The 5,291-nt window shown below is 42.1% G+C and overlaps 1 pseudogene; it reads left to right on the top strand.

The window, feature by feature from the left end:
* The first annotated feature begins 4,076 nt into the window (after positions 1–4,076).
* On the top strand, positions 4,077–4,419 carry LOC114906471 (annotated as a pseudogene).
* The last annotated feature ends 872 nt before the right edge of the window (positions 4,420–5,291 follow it).

The raw sequence follows: 5,291 nt of genomic DNA on the forward strand, positions 1-5,291 counted from the left end.
CGTTGTGGCCTCTCCCGTTGCGGAGCACAGGCTCCGGACGCGCAGGCTCAGCGGCCATGGCTCACGGGCCCAGTTGCACCGCGGCATGTGGGATCTTCCCGGACCGGGGCACGAACCCGTGTCCCCTGCATCGGCAGGCGGACTCTCAACCACTGCACCACCAGGGAAGCCTTACTACGCCATTTTATATGAGGCTTGAGCATCTGAGGATTTTGGCATCCATGGGGGATCCTGGAACCAATCCTCAGTGGAGACCGAGGGACTACTGTAAATAGAACAATTGTCCCTGAGTGGGGAAAGGGAAGGAGTGAAGTAATACAAGGAACAAAACTCCAATTTTCAGATTCTAATTTTCTGACATATTCAGAACACATTGTAGGTATATTCAGAACCTTTGTGAATTACTCAGGTAGGTATTACAGCAAAATGAAAGAAATGAATCCAAAAAAGAGGACGATGTGGAATATAAGAAATAGTGGTAAGCAAAGAAACAGTAAAACTTTGAGTTGTCCAAATGCTAGCAAAAAACAAACAAAAAACCCCACTATTTGAATCAGACAAAAATAGAATTCAGAGCCAAAAATATTAAAAGCGACAAAAGGGTATTTAATATTGTTAAAAGGTACACTCCGGGCTTCCCTGGTGGCACAGTGGTAGAGGCAACGGGAGAGGCCACAACAGTGAGGGGCCTGCGTACCGCAAAAAAAAAAAAAAAGGTACACTCCACTAAGAACGTGTGACAATCATGTACCTTTATGCACCTAACAACATGAATTAGTGACAAAGACTGTTAGGATACTAACAGAATACAAATTTACAAATAACCAATCATAGGTGGAGGATCCCCTTTCTTACTCTCCCTTTCCTCCTTTCCCTCTTCCCTCCTTATCCCCTTTCCTGCTTTCTCCCCTACTTTCCCCCCCAAATATATATTTAGCACCTAATATGTGCCAGGCATTGTATTGGGTACTTTGGGCATAGTAGCAAGCAAAACAGCCTTGGTGCCTGCCACATGAAGCTTTCAGTCTAGTCAGGGAGATAGACATTATTCAAATATTCATTCAAATACATGTAAAATTACAACCGTGATGAGTGCTCTGTAGGAGAGGTACACAGAGGTGTGAGAGGTCAGGGAAGGTTCCCTGAGCAAGTGAAACCTCCCCAGAGATTTGAAGTTAACTGAGTGAAGAGGAAGAAAAAGTATTTCAAGCAGAGGGAAAAGTCTGTGCAAAGGCCCTGTGGTAGGAGGAAGCCCAGTGCATACAAGGGACAAAAGAGCTGGTTCGGCTGTAGACAATCAGCAAGTGGGGAATTTTATAAGATGAGACTAAAGGAGTAAATATTCAGGGTCTCAGAGGCTATGTTAATTGTGTCCTTATTCTAAGTACAATAAGAATCATTGAAAAGATTAAAAGTGAAAAAGACAATTCTGACTGTAAAAGGTATTGACTGGATAAAAGTCAAAGCAAGGAGCTCAATTAGAAGGCTCTAACTGGGAATTCTCTGGCAGCCCAGTGGTTAGAACTCCAGGCTCTCAATGCCAAGGGCCGGGGTTCAATCCCTCGTTGGGGAAATAAGAACCCACAAGCCACATGGTGTGGCAAGAAGGCTCTAACTATATGCCGGAAGATATCTTAGAGGTGGTGCAAGTGGTCAACATTGAGAGAGAAGAAGAGAGTTTCAAGAGATTTAACAGGCAAAATTGATAGGGCTTCAGGGTGGGTTGCACATGAAGATGAGAGAGAGGACATAGCAAAGGTGACTCCTGGTTTCTGGCTTTGCAAAAGGCAAGTGATGGACGATGGTGCCATTCTTGGAGATGGGGAACACTGCAAGAAGACCAGGTTATTGGTTTTGGTTTATAGGGGGAGGTGGAAGAAAAGACTTTGGTTTTGAATATGTTGAATTGGAAGTGTTCTGAGACATGTAAGAGGAGATGTGTAGTGGGCATAAAAATCTTTGTAGTTCAGAGAAAAACTGGGGACTTCAATTTGTGAGATATATGAACAGGGGGTAATTGAAGCCCCAGATATGGATGTGATTACTTAAAGAGAGATTGTAAAGTGAGAAGAAGGGTTGTAACTGAGTTAAATGTTAAGATTCAGTGGTTGAGTAAAGGAAGGTAAGGAGGTAGAGGGTAGAGAGGTATAAGGAAAGCCAGGAGAGTGATGTGTCAGATAAACCAAAGGAAGGGAGTATTTCAAAAAGAGGCAATGGTTCCCTGAAAGAAGAGCTACTGACAGGTCAAATAAATGAGGCTGAAAACATGTCAATTACATTTAGCGACACGAAGGTCATTTTTGACCGTTCTAATTATTCTTTTTTTTTAATTAATTATTTTTGGCTGCATTGGGTCTTCGGGCTTCCTCTAGTTGCGGCGAGTGGGGGCTACTCTTCGTTGCGGTGCGCAGGCTTCTTGTTGTGGTGGCTCCTCTTGTTGAGGAGCACAGGCTCTAGGCATGTGGTCTCAGTAGTTGTGGCACACGGGCTTGTGGGCTTTAGAGTGCAGGTTCAGTAGTTGTGGTGCACGGGCTTAGTTGCTCTGCGGCATGTGGGATCTTCCTGGACCAGGGCTCGAACCCACGTCCCCTGCATTGGTAGGCGGATTCTTAACCACTGTGCCACCAGGGAAGTCCCCATTCTAGTTATTCTTTTCTAGTTATTCTTAACACACAATCCCAAAATTTAGTGGCTTAAAACAAAAATGTAATAATAATTATTATTATATCTGATAAGTATTTGTGTCAAGAATTTAGACAAGGCACATCAAGCTCATTTTGGCATCATGATGTCTGGGGCCTCAGCTGGGATGACTTGAATAGCTGAGAACTAGAATATCTGGGGGCGGGCTGGACATCTTTTTCTCCAGACAGCCTCTCTGCATGGCTAGCTTGGGTCTTCTCACAGAAGGACAGACTCAGGGTAGGCAGACACATTACATGGTGCTTCAAGAGTCCAAGAGTAAGTGTTCCAAGAGGCCTAGGTGGAAGCTGCAAGGCTTCTTTTGTCCTAGCCTTATACATTCCAGAATATCACTTCTGCTGCATTCTTTTGGTTAAAGAAGTCACTAAGACAAGCCCAGATTCAAGGAGAGAAGAATTAGACTCCAGAGAGAGAGGTGCTGAAGAATCAAGAGAGAAACAGGATAATTGATATGGCAAGGTTTCTGAGAAAATGGAAAGGAATGGAATGCCAAGGGCAGGTGGAGAAATGGGTCTCAGAAGGAGGGGTAGTTCTTCTATTGTTAGAAGAATGAGAAAAGTTAAATGGAACGGGATGAAGGTAGACAGTTGTAAGTTGTATGTTTGGTACCAGGCAGATGAAGGCAATCCCATCTTCCTTTCCATTTTTATGTATAAAGTAGGATGTGATGGTTAGGGGAGGGGTGGCAAAAATTTGAGAAAAGTGGAGAAGGTTTGAAATAGTTCAGAATAACTTAATAAGAGATAAGATTGGGGTTGCTGGCCAGGCTTTCAGGCATATTTGAAGTAAAATATTTCTCTAAGAAATCATCAGATCATGTGAATAAGTAAGGATATACAGAAGATCATAACACTACTCAACAAGGTTGAATATATATATACATATATATATATAATATATATGAGATTACCCTGTCCAAACATAGATTGTGTTTTCTTTGCAAATACCCATAGAACATTTTCCAAAATGACTCATTTATTAGTCTGCAAAAATGCAGAAATCATAGGAGTAACAGTCTCTGATCACAGTGCAATAACATTACAAATTAGCAACAGAAAGAGCCCCCAAAATCAACACACTTAGAATTTTTTTCTGGTTAAAGTCCCTTAGATAACAGCTTTCTTGAGATAGAATTTATATGCCATAAAATTCACCCCTTTAAAGCATACAGTTCAATGATTTTAGTATATTCACAGAGTTGTGCAACAATTTCCACATTCTAATTTTAGAACATTGTCATCACCCCATAAAGAAATCCTGTCCCTTTCCTCAGCTGCCACTTAGGTGTCTAAGGCCGCGTTGGGGTGAGGCCCTCACATCATCGGGCGACTAGAACCACGCCGGGCAGCCCCTGCCTAGCACTCCCCCGCACCATGGCCTCCGTCTTAGAGCTCGCCTGCGTCTACTCCATCCTCATCCTGAACGACGATGAGGTGATGGTCATGGAGGATAAAATCAATGCCCTCATTAAAGCAACTGGTGTAAATGCTGAACCTTTCTGTTCAGGCTTGTTTGCAAAGGCTTTGGCCAGTGTCAACATTGGGAGCCTCATCTGCAATGTGGGGGCTGGTGGAGCTGCCCCAGCAGCTGGTGGACCTGCACCAGCAGGAAGTCCTGCCCCCTCCACCACTGCTGCCCCAGCTGAGGAAAGTAGAAGCAAAGAAAGAAGAATGTGAAGAGTCTGATGATGACATGGGCTTTGGTCTTTTTGACTAAACCTCTTCAGTAACACATTCAAAAAAGAGCAGAGCTCTTTGCTGACAAAAAAAAAAAAAAAAGAAATCTTGTATTCATTAGCTGACACATCCTATTCCCACCTTTCCCCATACCCTGGCAACCACTAATCTGCTTTCTGTCTCTATGTATTTGCCTATTCTGGACGTTTCATATAAATGGAACTATACAATGTGTGGTCTTTTGTGACTGGCTTCTTTTACTCAGCCTAATATTCTCAAGGCTCATCCATGTAGTAACATGCATCAGAACTTCATTCCTTTTTATGGCTGAGTCATATTCCATTGTATGGGTAAGCCATATTTGTTTATTTCACCAGTTGAAGGATATTTCTGTTGTTTCTGCTTTCTGGCTATTATGAATAATGCTGCTATGAACATTCATGTACAAGTTTTTGTGTGGGCATATGTTTTCATTTCTTGGGTAGATACCTAGGAGTGGAATTGCTGGACCATTTGGTAACTCCATATTTAACATTATATGGAACTGTCAAACTGTTTTCCAAAGAGGTTGTACTGTTTTATCTTCCCACAGCAATGTGTGAGGGTTCCAGTGTCTCCACATCCTTGCCAACACACGATATTATTTGTCTTTTTAATTATAGCCATCCTGATAGGGTATTTTTAAAACATTTAACAAACTCTTTTAGGATAGTTTTACATTTACCGAAAATATATAAGAATATTACAGAGAGCCCCTATATACCCTGTACCCAGTTTTTCCTATTGTTAGTATTACTATGGTACATTTATCACAACTAATGAACCAATATCGATACACTATTCATAACTAATGTCCATATTTTCTTCAGATTTCCTTAGTTTTTACCTAAATGCCCCTTTTTTTCTCCTCCA

This window comes from Monodon monoceros, unplaced genomic scaffold, assembly GCF_005190385.1.
Source record: "Monodon monoceros isolate NGI ecotype Baffin Bay Population unplaced genomic scaffold, NGI_Narwhal_1 Super_Scaffold_22, whole genome shotgun sequence".
Classification (NCBI taxonomy): Eukaryota; Metazoa; Chordata; class Mammalia; order Artiodactyla; family Monodontidae; genus Monodon; species Monodon monoceros.